This window comes from Haematobia irritans, chromosome 2 (genome assembly GCF_050003625.1).
Source record: "Haematobia irritans isolate KBUSLIRL chromosome 2, ASM5000362v1, whole genome shotgun sequence".
In the NCBI taxonomy this organism is placed as follows: Eukaryota; Metazoa; Arthropoda; class Insecta; order Diptera; family Muscidae; genus Haematobia; species Haematobia irritans.
Window position 1 is genome coordinate 103288184 of NC_134398.1, and position 18066 is coordinate 103306249.

General features: G+C 38.2%; 1 long non-coding RNA gene across 3 annotated transcripts; it reads left to right on the forward strand.

Annotated features, from left to right (window-relative positions):
* The first annotated feature begins 16223 nt into the window (after positions 1–16223).
* On the forward strand, positions 16224–18054 carry LOC142225924 (uncharacterized). 3 transcript variants are annotated; one of them, XR_012719516.1, is made up of 4 exons: positions 16224–16611; positions 16978–17039; positions 17109–17226; positions 17371–18054. It is a non-coding gene; the product is annotated as an uncharacterized LOC142225924 (long non-coding RNA). The 3 variants fall into 3 exon arrangements; XR_012719517.1 differs by lacking the exon at positions 16224–16611 and having other exon boundaries at positions 16959–17039; positions 17371–17635; positions 17706–18054; XR_012719515.1 differs by lacking the exon at positions 16224–16611 and having other exon boundaries at positions 16959–17039.
* The last annotated feature ends 12 nt before the right edge of the window (positions 18055–18066 follow it).

Genomic DNA, 18066 nt, shown 5'->3' on the forward strand with positions numbered 1-18066 from the left:
CACGCACTAGTCCCGGCCAATAAAATGACCGTCGAAGTGTGTCCGTGAGCCGAAATTGGAGAATCATGGGCTCTTGAAATTACGATATTCCGAAGGTTTTTCGGAATCCATAATTTCCAAGTAGTGGCTTCCTGATCTGGGTTTCCAGAATAATGTTCCGTGCGGATATATACGAATCTATCGACAACTTTCATATCGGGAAACTTTCCGGTATTGTCGTTAATGCTATTTCTTAAATTCTCGTAGTCCGGGTCATTGAAATGAGGAGAGTTCAGGTCCACTTCGGGTTCAATAGATGCAATATCACCCACTTCGATTTCAGGTATCCTCGATAAAGCATCGGGCACTATATTTTCTTTACCCTTTCGGTGCCTTACCGTAAATCTGTAGGCTTGTAATTGTAAGACCCATCTGGCCAACCTGCCTATCCTATCAAACGCGGTTTGCGCCTCATCAGTTCACACGAATTTCTTCTTCGACGACACAACTTCCGTAATCGGAAAAACTTCAGTGGAGAAATTGACAATAAAGCGCCGATACCAACCAGCAAGTCCAAGGAAACCTCTAACCTGTTTGAGGTTCCTAGGAATTGACAAGTTGATAATGGAGCTAATTTTCGAAGGATCCGTCGAAATACCTCCATTCCCAATAACATATCCAAGGTAGTTAACTTTAGTCACACAAAATCTACTTTTGGCTATATTGAGTGTCAAACGTGCCTTCCGAAATTCCGACGCAATTCTAACAAGTACACCTATATGGCTCTCAAAATCTTCCGACACAATTACCAGGTCGTCCAAGTAGCCAAACACACAATGGCGAAGATCGTGTGGTATTATCTCATCTACCAGTCGGCACATTGTCTGTGGGCCCAATGGGCATTACAACAAACTGATAGAGAGGACGACCTGGAATTGTGAAGGCTGTCATTGGTTTTGAAGCTTCATCTAAAGGCACTTGCCAATAAGCATCCTTTAGATCAAGCTTAGAAATAATATTCGCCTTTGGCAGCCTGGCAAATATCCCCTCAATGGACGGTATGGGATAGGCGTCTTTTCTTGTTACCTGGTTCAATTTTCTTGCATCCAGGCATAAACGCACTTTCCCAGGTTTTAAAACGAGTCTCATAGGAGAACTCCACGAGGATGTCGAGGGCTCAATGACTCCTAAAGAAAGCATTCTGTCCACCTCTTTAAACATGACCTGCTCTACTGCTGGTGATACGGGGTAATATCGCTGCTTGATTGGAGCAGCCCCACCAACATCGATAGAATGCCTAATCAAAGAAGTACGGCCTAAACCCTGTGTCTCAAAACTGGGAAATAATTTAATAACAGCGTCTAGGTTTACTCTGGTCAGTAGAAAGAGGGTATTTAAAGTCTGGAAATTCCTCCACCGAAGATTCGCACTGACGATTTATTGGTTCCCTTTGAAAATTGGCTAAGTTTTTATCGTCCCCTAGCGCAATCATGTCGATCGACCCAAGCAAATCATTAAGGAGTTTGAACGATTTGCAAAAATCTATACCCAAAATCAACCTTTTAGATATAGAGGGAATAATAAAAAATTTCATAGCACAAACCTTTTCTCTAAAAGTCACTTCTACATCTAACCATCCTCTAACCTCAAGGGGTGTATCGTCCGCGGTTCTTACAAATGTTCTAAACTTTGTGAAATTTGGAAACTTTTCAAAATTTTGGTGGGCGAGATCTGAGCCTATACAACTCACACTGGCACCTGTATCTACAAGTCCAGATTCTTTGAAATCGAGAAAAGATACTTGTGCATAAAATCGATTATCTTTCGGGTCACTTACTATGGCCGAAATCAAAAATTTGTGGCTAAATTTTCGCAATCTCCAATATTTTCGTACACGTAAAGTCGATCGTTTAGTTCTCGGTTTGGACACGGTACAAATAGAATTGAAAATCTGGTTTCTTTTTTCTAAGTAATTACTCCATCTTACATGATAGGGTAACAACGGATATAAAACTTTGGCATGATTATATTTCTCATATTTATTTCCACATATTCCAGGTCTGGGCAAAATAACTTTAGGTTCGGTATATGTTTGGTAATTTTCTTTGTAATCTGTTTGAGTAATTTTTGATAATTTCTCTGGTAATAAATTTAGATTTTGAAGGGGATTTAAATCCTTCCCTTCATCAATAACAAGTTTTATTGTTCCCTGCTGGGAACAATATTTTCCATGTTTTTTGACATGGTAGGTCTCTTATTTAAACAATTTACACAGTTTGGTTTAAACATATCTTTGAGACCGCAACCATAACAAAAAATTTTTCGTTCCTGAAGACAGTCTTCCCAATGATGCCATAACTCGTCACAATTCCAGCAACGAAAAGTTCTCGGGTAGCTCTTAAGAGCACATACAGAAGGATCGCCATCTGTTGCCTGGTCATTGATAATTCCATCATCCTGCATTTCCATTTCCGAAATTTGTCGTCTGGAAGGAACAAGATTCATAAAGGGTGATTCTTTTGAGGTTAGGATTTTCATGCATTAGTATTTGACAGATCACGTGGGATTTCAGACATGGTGTCAAAGAGAAAGATGCTCAGTATGCTTTGACATTTCATCATGAATAGACTTACTAACGAGCAACGCTTGCAAATCATTGAATTTTATTACCAAAATCAGTGTTCGGTTCGAAATGTGTTTCGCGCTTTACGTCCGATTTATGGTCTACATAATCGACCAAGTAAATAAGCAAAATTGCCGCATTTGGAGTGAAGAGCAACCAGAAGCCGTTCAAGAACTGCCCATGCATCCCGATCGCTATCGTTCGATCGCTATCGTTCGATGCTAACAAACTTTTTGTTGCCAAAAATGGAAGAACTGAACTTGGTTGACATGTGGTTTCAACAAGATGGCGCTACATGCCACACAGCTCGCGATTCTATGGCCATTTTGAGGGAAAACTTCGGAGAACAATTCATCTCAAGAAATGGACCGGTAAGTTGGCCACCAAGATCATGCGATTTGACGCCTTTAGACTATTTTTTGTGGGGCTACGTCAAGTCTAAAGTCTACAGAAATAAGCCAGCAACTATTCCAGCTTTGGAAGACAACATTTCCGAAGAAATTCGGGCTATTCCGGCCGAAATGCTCGAAAAAGTTGCCCAAAATTGGACTTTCCGAATGGACCACCTAAGACGCAGCCGCGGTCAACATTTAAATGAAATTATCTTCAAAAAGTAAATGTCATGGACCAATCTAACGTTTCAAATAAAGAACCGATGAGATTTTGCAAATTTTATGCGTTTTTTTTTAAAAAAAAGTTATCAAGCTCTTAACAAATCACCCTTTATTTCTACCAAGCAGGTTACGTCGAACATGTTCATCATTGAGGAAGTTTTCTCTCTTCTGAACAAGTTTCCTTAAATGTGAAATCGAATTTACTGGAAGATATAATATTTCTTGCCGGATTTCCGGACGAAGGTTTCTAATCAAGATTTCTACTAATTCCATTTCGGACATGGGGGAACTTAGTCTATCGACAATCGTGGATATAGCATCATAAAAGAGATCAAACGTCTCCCCAGGCTTCTGCTTGCGATTCCTGATCTCCTCGCGTATATCAAAAGATGTTTTAAAGTCCTTATATTGCGACCGTATCGCCTCACAAAAGTCATCCCATTCTATAGATGGAACTTGCTTTCTATATCGCCAATACCAATTTTTGGCTTTTCCAGATAATAGTATCTGCAAATGCTTACAAATTAATGTGAAATCTCCGTTAAAATTATCTAACGTAAGAGCTTGGAGTCGATATAGAAATTCTTCCACATTTAAGCCATTTGGGGACCCATCAAAGGATAAGTGCCAACTATGTATTATAGAGCTCACTCTGTCAGTCGTAAATGAAGAAGATGATGATGTTGAAACATTTGCAATGGCATTCGATTCGTGCAAATTGTCTTCTTGAATTGGGACATTGTTTTCAAGTCCTCTACTTAATCTATTTGAGGGACATTGGTTAACCCCAGAAGGTTGTGTGGAAGAAGAATGAGGATTCAAATTCAAACTTCCCAATAATCTTGCTATACTTTGTTCAATCATTCTGTTGATATGATCATAGTCTACGCCTTGAGCAGGAGTAGGGTAACTTGAACTATGAGGTTGCGAACCGTTCCTAACAGGAGTACTTGGGGCGTCTTGTGGTAGAGTGCCAAATGATAAATTATAGTCAGATGGATTATTTCTAGCATGATTACGAGTGTTATAATGGAAACCTTTTGCTCCTCGAGGTCTATTCTTTACCAAAGGTTTTGAATAGCTTTGGTTCTGATTTGAAGCAGTATTTTCACCCTGAGGATCGATAGATATTGCCTGGTTAAAATTAAATGCCCTAAAATCTGAAAGTTCACATTTCTTTTTGCATGTGGGACATTGGGAAGAAGCCTCCAAGGACCTCTCAATACAAACGCGATGAAAAATGTGTGAGCATTCTTTCAGGATCAAGCAATCTTGTCCTTCATGATTAGCCTCATTAAATAATCCGATCAACCCCAGATGCACTGTCTCCAGGAGGAGGACTACGAGGGACTGACATTTTAAATAATCCTCAGTTCAAATTGCCGGGAAAATAGTTGTCGAAGATTCCTGTACTCTTTTCGTCGGTAATCACTATTCCCATAAAAAAATCAAAAAAAAGCAAACCGAAGGATTCGGCTTCAACCAATATATAAGGATAACGATCAGTCAATTTAAATCCTTTATTGACTAATAACGTCAAATAAATATATCTAACAAAAATTTCTGATATTTCAAAGAAAATTTAGAAATATATATATATATATATATATATATATATATATATATATATATATATATTTGGTAATCTTGTTGTTATCCAATAAAAATCCCGCGGTTTTAGTTCTTAATTTCAATTCAATTTATTAATCTAAGTTAACTAAATAATATAAAAGGAGTAGTGTGGTTATACGACTTGTTCACTCGAGTGACAAAAGTAGAAGAAGGAATCATTATAGTAGCAAAAGTAAAAACAGTTATAAAACGGGTTATTGATGATAAAGATAAAATAGTAAAAATGAGATAAACTGATGACAGCTGGTTCGAAGTAGGCACAACAGGGTGCCACAGTACTCCCCTTCCAGATGAAAGCTACCGGAACCTTGCAGGAAAAGTGACACGTCTGCCACAACGAGTAGATTTCGTCGGTCCCATAAAGGAGCCTTTCGAAGAACCAGGTTGATTGTTTTCGGGGTTACTAGCTGGGTTGAGCGTTCCAGTGTATTGTTCTGACTCGTTAAGAGTTGAGTTAGAATCGGAATTCATGTTGTCATCGCTGGGGGTTTGCTCAATTTGAGGTGACACATCAGGCAGAATACGCACCGTTTCGAGGTCTGTGCAAAAAGCCGGTTTAAGACGGTCGATGCTAACGGACAATGGACGATCTCGTACTTTTACAGTGAAAAACTTGTTTCTTTTTTGAATGACTGGAAATGGTCCATCGTATGGATGCGTGAGTGACGGGCGTATGGAATCGTTACGGATGAAAACGTGGGACGCTGCATGTAGGGATTTGCTTATAAAAGTGTTGGCTTCGCTGTGGTTGCTGGTGTCGGTCGGTCGTAAACGTTGCATTGCCATTCGAAATTGCGACACACTCTCGGATGTGGCTTCTGACTTTTTTGTTGATTCGAAAAACTCGCCGGGTATACGTAAGGTTGTTCCATAAACGAGTTCAGCTGGTGACGAATTTACGTCAGGTTTAAAAACTACTCTGAGGCCAAGCAAAATCGATGGTAGGTGATGTACCCATTTCGTAATATCGTGACACAATATCGCAGACTTGAAAACGCGGTGCCACCTTTCAACAATACCATTCGACTGGGGATGGTATGGAGTCGTTCGAAGGTGTGTCGCTCCAATCGTCGATACGAGCTCAGCAAACACGGCTGACTCGAACTGTCTGCCACGGTCAGACGTTATTTTAGCTGGAACACCAAACCTAGCTATCCAATGGAACAAAATCGCCTTAGCTACCGACTCTGCAGCCATGTCAGGAATCGGGACAGCCTCTGGCCAACGAGTATACCTGTCGATTATTGTAAGGCAGTATCTTTGGCCCTCACATAAAGGAAAGGGACCAACTATATCAATATTTATGTGCGAAAATCTTTCTTTCGGGGGCTCGTAAGACCCCAAAGGTGATCGTGTGTGACGTTGGACTTTTGCACGCTGACAGGAAACACAATTTTGAACGAAGTTTGCTGTGTCCTTTCTGATCGACGGCCAAACAAAACGTTTTGTAACTAATTTGATTGTAGCACGTACTCCAGGATGGGCCAAATCATGAACGATTCCCAGCAACTGTTTTCGAAATTCCCTGGGTATGAAAGGACGAACGGTACTTGTGGACGTGTCGCAAAGCAATTCAAGATCACATCCTGAAATTTGAAAAGATTTTAGTACAAGTGAATTAGTTATAATACCTGATTTTAATTGTTGGAGCTCGACATCAACTTGTTGGGCTTGAGCAATTTTTTGGTAGTCGACAGCTTGATTTGCGGCTGCAATTCTAGAGAGGAAATCAGCAGTCACGTTTTCAGCGCCAGGAGTGTATCTTATGTCCGTTGTGAACTGCCCAATGAAATCTAATTGGCGGGCCCTCCTTGGAGATGCTTTCTCCGATTTCTGACGAAAAGCGAACGTTAACGGCCGATGATCCGTGACGACGTAGCATCTTCTCCCCTCAAGCAAATACTGGAAGTGATAAACACCCTGGTAAATGGCTGTTAACTCACGGTCGTAGGTACTGTAGTTTCGCTGTGTGTTTGTAAATTTTTTGGAATAAAATCCAAGTGGTTGCAAGGCTCCATCTACACACTGATGCAGGGCGGCTCCGACAGCAATATCTGATGCATCGACATACAGAGCTAAATCCGCGTCTTTGGCTGGGTGGGCCAATGCCACAGCATTTATTAATTCTGACTTACACTGTTCGAAACAAGCCTCAGTTTCAGCTGTCCACAAAATCGGTGTTGTATCGTTTTTGGAATTTCCTTTTATGAGATTCTGGAGCCTCGATTGATTTTCAACGGCGTGTGGCAAGAATTTTCTGTAGAAATTTATTATGCCAATAAATCTTTTCAATTCTTTAGCCAATTGAGGTTTGGGAAAATTACGAATCACGGAAACTTTTTCCGGAAGTGGCCGAATTCCGTCTGCCGTAACAAGATGTCCCAGGAAAGTTATTTCCGATCTCCCAAATTCACACTTAGCACGGTTTATCGCCAGATTATTTTCTCGTAAACGCCGGAAAACTTTCCTAAGGTCGCTTTTATGCTGCTCGACACTATGGGACGCTATGAAAATATCATCGATGTACGGGAAAGCGCAGTCAATGCCACGCAGAACTTCGTTTATCAGCCGCTGGAATGTCTGCGCGGCATTGCGTAACCCAAACGTCATATATTTAAACTCATAGAGCCCAAAAGGTGTTGTTATGGCAGTTTTGCTGACGTCATCTGGGTGTATCGGGACTTGATGGTAAGCTCTTTGAAGGTCAATTTTTGAAAAGATCCTCTTACCCTTGATATTGCTGGTAAAATCTGTAAGGTATGGCAGCGGGTATCGGTCTGGTATGGTCTGTGCGTTTAGGGCCCGGTAGTCCCCACATGGTCTCCACGTTCCATTACTTTTACGTACCATGTGCAGTGGACTCGACCAATTGCTGCTAGACGGCTGGCAAATACCTGATTTAATTAAGAAGTCAAATTCAACTCGCGCCGCCGCCAGCTTCTCAGGCGACAAACGTCGCGGCCGGGAGAAAACTGGTTGCCCCGTCGTGTCAATTCGATGGAAAGTTGATGATTTTGTTACCGTGCCAGGTGCTGCCAATTTGGTTATGTCGACAAACTCGTTGACTATGTCGTCGAATGGGTTGTACGAGTGAACCTCAGCGGCATAAATCTTCTCCTGCGTCGTCGTCGCAGCATTAAGCTCTGACGTTCTGTGGATTAGACGGTTTCGCGGTAGATCGATCAAAAGGTCGAAATGTCGGATAAAGTCAGCACCAATGATTGGACTAGACACGTCGGCAACCACAAAAGACCAATCAAAAACGTATTTGAGTCCTAAATCGACCTTTATGCGCCTTTCTCCAAACACTTTAATTGGGGATCTATTTGCGGCATACAGTTGAGTCACAGTTGGCTTCATGGTGTCGTTCTTTGCAGTGAGAGGAAGGACAGACACGTCCGCACCTGTATCAACTAAAAACATTTTATTTGAAACACGATCTCTCACCTGCAAGCGAAATATTTTGCGTTTCGTGCTCGAATCTTCGCTACAATTCGACACGCGCACCTGGCTTCATGCTGTTGAACCTTCTGCGCCATTCGAGACAGCGTTTACCTTGCGATCCTTATGGCGACACGGGCTTCTACATCTACGAGCGCTGCGACCATGGCGTTGATGATACCAGCACTCAGCATCGGTTGGAGAATTTCGGATTTGTCGGGATTCGTTTCCTGAGGATTTGTATCGCGTACGGCTTTGAGCGGCACGGTTGCGGGAACGAGAGCGGGTAGTCAACTTTTCAAAACGCTTATTCAGGCTTGCTATCTCCGCCCGGATCTCCTCCATGGGATCATGACTACTGCTTGAAACAGCACGGATGTGACTGGTAGAAACTGCATCCACTATAGAATCAGCAATTTTCGTAAACTCTGACGCGGGGCCAGTGGATGCAGCTACTACGGGCTGAACTACGTCTGGCAATCGCTTAATCCAAAGACTTTTTAATGCGGCTTCGCCTAATGTCGTTCCGGCTACCCTTTTCATTTCGTGATATAGTTCAGATGGCTTACGATCACCCAGTGGCAACTCAGATAGGAGACGGTTTAACCTGCGCTGTTCGCTGTCGGCAAAATGCTCAATTATTTTGGACCGAATGTATTCGTATCTTTCCACTTGTGGCATGGCCGCAATTACATCTGTGAGCTGGGAAATTACACTGGGGTCCAATGCCGCCAAAACTGTCGCAGTCTTTTGCCGATCAGCAGAAATTCCCGAGGCGGTGAACCAAAAATCCATCGTGACGAACCAGGACTCTATGTTGGAACTGGACAAAACCGGCAATGGAAGACGTGCATAAACAACAGAAACGTTTGCAGTTTCCTGAGCACTTTGGTCTTCTCCCAATTTCTGGGCGTCACTCTCGTCGATCATTTTGAGGTTATGCAGCGCACCAATTAAAAACGTGGAAAGGCTTCAACTTGTACTTGATCGAATATATTTGATGCCGCTGTATGCCACACTTACCCAAGCGTGGAATTGAAATAAAAAATTACGATTCAGAAACACTTTAAAAAATCTTCGCCGTACCACGGGATCACGTCGGGGTCACCACTTTGGTAATCTTGTTGTTATCCAATAAAAATCCCGCGGTTTTAGTTCTTAATTTCAATTCAATTTATTAATCTAAGTTAACTAAATAATATAAAAGGAGTAGTGTGGTTATACGACTTGTTCACTCGAGTGACAAAAGTAGAAGAAGGAATCATTATAGTAGCAAAAGTAAAAACAGTTATAAAACGGGTTATTGATGATAAAGATAAAATAGTAAAAATGAGATAAACTGATGACAGCTGGTTCGAAGTAGGCACAACAGGGTGCCACATATATATATATATATATATATATATATATATATATATATATATATATATATATATATATATATATATATATATATATATATATATATATATATATATATATATATATATATATATATATATATATATATATATATATATATATCACATCACACAAAATAACAAATTTAATCATAAATAACAGGGTTTCCTTTAACTGATGTGGTTATAAATTAAGATGACCTAGCAATTAAAGAGCCAAACAGGAAAATACAATGCTGGTCTATGGTGTTTTATGTACCTTCACAAACTCAAAGCCATAATCAAACCAGACGAATCAATACTTCTGTACAATACTGTAATATGATTCACCATAGTAAGACGGACAATTACCCTCAAACAGCAGGTTATTGTATTCCTGAAATAAAATGGATTCTGATAGCTAAGACAAAGGTTATGATATTGTAAAATTCTCATAAAACCGTATAAAGTGTTATCAATATTTAGTTCGTTCCATGCTTAAAGAAAATCCTTCAAAATAATTACGTGGTTAGTTAACCGAACCTTTTGAACCTCAAAAAACTAAAATGATCCAACATAACTTTTGAACTATTTCAAAAAGACTGCAGCGAACCAAAGAAGGACATCACGATACAACAATTTTGAAATCTAGATATGCTAAAATAAAAATAGAGCCGAAAAGCTAGATGGAATCTTTTCAGGCCCCACGCCGGGCGCCAATTATTGTAAAGAACACGACATCATGTTTGTAAACACCCTCCGCAGGAGGCGTCTGATTCGAGCAAAATTGTAAATTTCCTCGGGACTAGTAAGATGTCAAGGACTACGGGAGTCTATAGTGCTAGCAAGAGCAGTCGGTTGGGGGTTCGCGTCCCTGTCAAATACTAGTCAAAATTGACAATACAATAATAATTAGTTTAAAGACTCCCTTTTTAACAAGACAAATAATAATATTAAACTAAATGGATCCGTTACTATATAACACAACTAAAAATTATGCCCCAAAACTTATAGTAACAACAAATTTGAAGAGAAAATAAGAGGCCAGGCTCGATAATTGTAAGGGATCCCTCTGCTGTTATTTGGGGATCATGTCTCTTTACCCTCCCTTCCTAATGTTCTACGACTTCTAATTTTTATGTAGAACCCTAAACAAGAATGAAAATTTACTGTCTTACTTTACGTTCCACATCATGTTATAGAGAAACCCTTTATTTTAATTTAGCAATCCATAACGATATAGTGTATAAATTTATTCAAGGCATTTAGAAAAATTTACTTATAACTATAAAAAAATACCAACAAGCAATATAATAACAATGAATTTCTATTTTTTAAGGGGAGGGCAATATTTACACATTTTACACAATTTTAAATTATCTATTTAAACAATTTATTAAGTTTAACAACTCTAACCGTTTTATATATTCAACAAGATATTTTGAAATTTCAACAAATTAATTTTTAATATGTAATGAATCGAATATATTTTCCTTTTGAGTGTAGGGTGCAAATTCCTGAATGTCATTTACAGAAAACACGAAAAAAATTAATGAGTTAGAAAGAAGAAGAAAAAACAAACTGAAATTTCATTGATCGTTATGTACGTAGGTATGTTCGACATTTAGGACAACGGAATTAAAGACTACGATATCATTTCATTGATTATATTCAAAAACCAAAAAAAAAAGAAGAAAATATGTGCATAAGGAAGAAATTAAACAAACAAAAGAGACTTACCAACATCGGCGAAGCTTGAAGAGGCCTTTTCCAGCTGCATGATGTCTGGTTTGTTGCTATCCAAAATTTCGATGAGCTAGAGAAATATTAAATGCACCTATTTGTTGTTCTAATTCCTTTTTCTATCTTAGCTATTTGTTGTTGTTATTACTTATCTCCATATTCTTTTTTTTTACACTAATTATACAACTTGTTGAAAATTTGTATAGATTAAAAAAAAATCCTTAATTTTGTCATTTTCATGACACGAAAATCTATATTATTTACCTTATTTAGGGCACCAAATTATATTTAAATTTATCTTGAAAATGTCATTAGTAATATTCATATTTTTAACCGTCATTTATACACTACTTTTAATTATAAATATATATATATATATATATATATATATATATATATATATATATATATATATATATATATATATATATATATATATATATATATATATATATATATATATATATATATATATATATATATATATATATATATATATATATATATATATATATATATATATTTTTTTTTTTTTTTTTACGCTGTGAAAGCCAATCACAATTCACGAGTTTAATTAAATTTTTGCAAATTTTAATTACGTTTAAATTCTTTCTTCGATGTTAAAAGTTCCATTGTCATTCACAAAATTTTTTAAACTGATGAATGAAAATACTGAAACAAAACTGTGACTTGTGATTTCTTTCATTCTATGTTATTTGCTACTCTCCTGATTTTTTTTTTTTTTACATGGTCTCTCGCTGTTAAATTAACATCGTTTATACTGTACAGAAAAATATTCTCATATTTTGTTTAACAGAGATTTCTTGTGATTACAGAAGTTGTTGATATTTAAAAAAAAAAAAATTAATTAATTAAGTTTAGAAGAAACTTAATTAAGATTAATCTACAAATTGTAATTGAAGGCCAAATAGTTTTGAAACATTATTTTTAGCAAAACAAATGAATTCCTATAAATTTATCCTATTTTATTTATCCTAAAATTATCCTTTAAATTTGAGTAGTATTTTACTGGAAATTTTTGTTGAAATATTAAGGGGCTAGAACCTTCAGTAGATTACCCAATAAATTTTTGTGGGACCACGTTGTCAGCATCACATGTCTCAGTTTTTACATGACCAAGATCCGAATCGTCTTCAGGTTTTTATTGTTTTATTTCCAGACCTTAGGAAAAAATGGTTTTAGGATGTAGGATTGGTCGTAATTATTTCCAAAGTGCCCACTTGTTTATTCTGAATTCGGATGTATGGCTAGCCGGTTTATACTGTCAAAATGTTCCCGAAATAATCGCACCAGGGTAAGTGGATTTTGGGATCTCTTTATAAGCATTAAAGCTGAGAGCCCCAGGACTTGATGAGCTGGTCCACTCCCCTATAGAAAATTAGGGACCGATTCTTTAATGCTACTACAAAAAAATCATTATAATTTGCATTACCTGGTATAATAGATAATAATGTTTAATAAACGAATTTGAAGAACTTAATTAACAGTTCGCTTGTCCGAAACGAGTATGCACCACAGAATTTAGCAGAAATTTAAGAAATCGGCTTTGAAAATTAACTCTTTAACTTAATAAAAAAAAAGCCAATTGTAATTTTCTTATCCAAAACTCCCGCACATTTATTATCACGTGGGATACTGTCATTAGATTTTAAATCGGATTTCTCACGGTCGATGTGAACTGTGTGGCTGATAAAAGAAAAAGAACGAATATGAGATGGCTTTAACAATATCTCAAGATGAAGAAGAGCCGGATCTTTCCAGCCTTTATATCATATGGTGATATTGCCAGTTTGAAAAAGAGAAAAAAAAATCCGTGCAATGGGACACCCTGTAGTGCTCGAGTAAATCACTGTTTAATGAAATTCGACTATTGTGATCGATTCACATTAGCGATTAAATTCTAATTTTTCCTTTAATTGATAGCAGGGATAAAAAAACAAACATTATCGAATTACTTATTATTTTTCCCCAGTTATAAACCGATAGAAAATATTAAAGTACACGGAAAGAAAAGAATTCTGTCTTGAAAATTAAATGAAACAGAAAAAAATGTTTTCCTTGGGTGTACAAGACTAAATTTGTCTAGTAAAAAAAATTGGCATAGCAGTTCCATGGTTGATTAATAAAAAGTCCACAACAATACAGGAAATTCTATATCTGCCTCTCTAGTCTCCTCTAAGACAAGAGTGGCGCCGATAAAGACATTATCCATTCCGCGTTTGGAATTATGTGGCGCTACTTTGCTTGCCGAAATGGTTGATGCTGTTATTCCTCAGTTGAATGTGGACAATTATGAGACATTTTGCTGGACAGATTCCACTATTGTGTTATCTTGGTTGGCAAAACGTCCATGTTTTTGGACCACTTTTGTGGCAAATAGAGTATCCAAAATAGTTGAAGTCATTAATCCGTCGAATTGGTCCCATGTCAATTCCGAATCAAATCCTGCCGATTTTGCTAGCCGGGGTATAAACCCTCAAGAAATTCTGGAGAATCGATTGTGGTGGAATGGGCCTGAATGGCTCAAATATGATCCGGAAGAGTGGCCTCAACTCAGTAATACCGTCTTAGAAGAGATTCAGATTGAGAAAAAAATCATTGCAAGTCCATTTCAACTATTTTAATGACTTTGAAGATATTCTCGATCGGTTTTCGTCTTTTCCCAAAAGCTATCCGCGTCGTTTCCTACATATACCGGTTTTATTTCCACACGCATCCTCGATACCGATTGAATTACCACATCACTTCCAAACACATCCTGCCGTCCGAAATAATTATGACGCAAAGTAGATTAATTTCAATTACTCAAAAGGCCTATTATCCTGATGAATATTTATCCTTGTTTTCGAAAAAGCATCTTGCAAAATCTAGTCCTATTTTCAACCTTAACCCGTTTTGCGATTCTGAAGGTGTATTACGCCTCTGCGGAAGACTTGCCGCAGCTCCATCCTTGACCTACAATGAGAGGCATCCAATATTAATTCCTTACAACCGTCAATTTGCACGTTTGTTAATCCGTTTTATCCGTGATATAACACTTCACGGGGGCAATCAACTAGTCCTGAGACTAGTTCGAATGCAATATTGGATTCCGAAAGTTAAGAACCTAATAAAAACAATTATACACCAATGCAAAATTTGCGTCATTTACAAACGAAGATGCCAAACTCAGCTGATGTCTACATTGCCCCCCGAAAGATCCGAGTATAGTCGTCCTTTTTTTCGTACTGGTCTAGATTTCGCAGGACCTTTTGATATAAAAAGTTATAGTGGTAGAGCATGTCGGATATCTAAGGGATATGTATGCGTATTTATATGCTTTTCAACAAAAGCGATCCATTTAGAGGCGACCACTGATCTGTCAACTTCCACTTTTTAGCTGCCTTTAGTCGATTTATTTCCCGTCGAGGATGTCCAATGCATCTTTACTCCGACAATGGCACAACCTTTGTTGGAGCATCCAAAATATTAGCGAAGGAATTTATCCTGACGTCGCAGCAGGCAGTATTATCCAACTACTCCCACCAGAATATATCCTGGCATTTTATTCCCCCCGGTGCCCCCCATATGGGAGGCCTTTGGGAAGCCGGGGTAAAAAGTTTCAAACTTCATTTTCGGAAAATTGCCGGAAACTCCAAATACACATTCGAGGAGTTTCAAACTCTTCTGTCCAGAATATTCCTACCTTAATTCTCGGCCATTGTCCCCTATGTCTCAATCCCCTACGGATTTAAATGCACTTACTCCAGGACATTTCCTTATTGGTTCTCCTATCCTTGCTCCTATCGATCCAAATGTTCGTGAAGCTCCTATTTCTCTAATTAATCGATGGCAGAAACTTAAACCCATCAATCAACATTTTTGTACACGATGGAAGGATGAATATTTAAAAGAGCTTCATAAGCGGCACAAGTGGCAAACGCCATCAAAGAACATAGAGAAAGACATGTTGGTTGTAGTTCGAGAAGAAATTCTTGGCGATTAGGTCGAATTTCCAAAATATTTCCTGGAAGTGACAATAGGGTTCGAGTTGTTGAAATAGTTACTGAAAGGGGTGTTATCACAAGACCAATAACCAAATTGGTTATACTACCCTCAGATAGCACCTAAGTCTCAGATTCGTATTATTTTCCTTTATACTTAAGTTAGTTTTTGTTTTATGTTTCATATATTGTAGTTCACTATGCGTAGTAATCGTGCTAGTAAAGAAACCAATCGTCGCCAATACACATGCCGTCTTTGTCGATATCCGCATGCTTTGCGAAAATGCCGTCGATTTCTAGCTATGAACGTGAGCCAAAGAGAACACGTGGTTAAATCGTATGGATATTGCATCAATTGTCTGGCGCATACCCACTCCGAAGGATCATGCTTCACAAGAACAGGATGTAGAATTTGCCATGAGAAGCATCATACACTAATCCATGTTCATCCTAGACTACAAAGTAAAAGAACTCGGTATACGAAGGGTAACTCCACAAAATTTGCCTCCAAAGAACAATCTCTCCGAAAAAGTGTAGCTTCCGCCAAGCCGTCCTCCGGTCCAGTTGCTAACAATCCAAAGGAAGACATTTCAAAATCACCAAGGGCATCCACTTCTAAAACTTCTCTATCCGCATTAATGAGACAGAACTCCGTCACAATCTTGCCTACAATGCTTGTTAAAATCATCTGTAAAGAGGACACCAATGTAATTCGATGCCTCTTAGATTCGGGTGCACGATCCAGTTATATATGCTCAAAAGTTGTCGAAAAACTTGGTTTGACGACTCTAACTTTAGACGAAGAATCCATTTGTCCTCTCACCCTAATATCTGTGCACGATCCAAGTGTCAAAATTCCAGCAATCCTTAAAACGAACAGTCGTGTTTCAATATCAACACCACGCAGAGCTATATCCACTTCTCTCCTGAAACATTTCCATAATGTAGTCTTAGCAGACTCCAAATTCTACCATCCTGCGCCAATCGACGTCGTCATTGGGGTTGATATTGTCACAGCCCGGAGGCTACCGCCATCTGGAGGGAGGAACTGAATTGCCGTACGCTGGTTGCTGAACGGTGTTGCCGGCTTTTGGCTCAGTCTGTGGGGCGCGGTTCATTGGTAACTCAGTCCTCTGGCAGCTGACAAAAAAACTAAACATTCAACCAGCTTTGGAGGACAGCACAAAGACCAACAGGTACGTATCACAAAAATTACTATCCACACAACTTACCACCCATATTGGCTTGCTGGCATGCCGGTTTTCCAAGGCCACGGGCCTGACCCTCCCCAACCATGGTGTCCCCGTGGCCCATCAACTCGGGACACCCCAAACGCTACTCACCTGTTTTTCAAATCACCTTTTACCTTCCCCTTTTAAAATTCCCTTATTCCTCCATATTTAAATTCATTTTTACACGCCAATATTTCAATTCATAACGTTATAAAAGTTTTAAGGTTTTATTGAAACTAACTCTAACAATATTTTCTATTTAAAACAAAACCCAAAAACAAAATATATAAAAATTCTATTACTAATTATTGTTTTTCTTTTATTTTCCAGGAATAACTGATGAAACCGTCTTCCTCCTTTTCGTTTCCTGTCTTTTCCGTCCGTCCGTCAAGGTAAGATAAGTATAGTGTAACGTCAAGTAGTTTTCTGTTAATAAAAATTTGTATTTTTCTTCTTTTCAGATGTAGTTTTTGTTTACAAGGAATCACTGTCCGGCCTAGAGTCTTATGGGGAACACATTAGACATATATATGGGGGACACACTCTCTTTGTCCACGCAGTTTAAAATAGAGTCCTAGGGTGAGCTCAGCCTAACACTATTGTCCAAAACTGACACTATTTACAAAACCCAAATGTTAATGACTATCCCCCTTAATACCCTACAGCAAACTAGTGAAAAAGTGCCACTACACTTATTAATATTTAAACAATTTTTATTTACAGAAGCGAAAAAGTCTCAGTCTGTCCGTCCGTCAACGTCCAAATATTGTCCAAGTATTGTAAGACTACGAAAACAAAAGTAGCACGATACCTGGGCGCTGTAGGATGACCAGCGCAACACAATTACACCCAACTGAAGATGATGACAACGATGAATTGATACCAACACCTAGCAATGGATGGAAATGGGTCACCAGGGTCATATGAATCCTGTCTGCCGGGAATGCTTGGGGCCGCAAATGTAGTGTCGAATGGATGTGGACGTTCGGTGAGTATAGCAATGGTTTAGATTGATGGTTTTCCTTTTTATTTAAAATGTCTTTCTTTCTTTTTTCCAGGTTGTCTTTTTATATTTTACAATTTATTTCTTTTTATTATAGTCTATTTGCCTTTTCCTTTTATTAAAGTTCTCCCTCTTCTTGTTTCCTTTCGTTACAGGTTACTTATAATTTAGCATTTAAGATTAGCTTTTAAGTTTGTTCACTTTTCTTTTAATTTTTAAATTGTATTGTACTTTTCTTTTAGCTTTTAAGTTTAGTTTTAAGTCTATTTTAACTTTTCTTCTTCAATGTATAAGTTTAGCATTAGGTCTATTTCACAGTAGCATCGAATCTTGCCAATATTTAGCACAATAAACAGTTTCATTTGCCAATAATAAAGATAAACATTTGTTTATATTTGTTTCGATTGTCTTGTGTT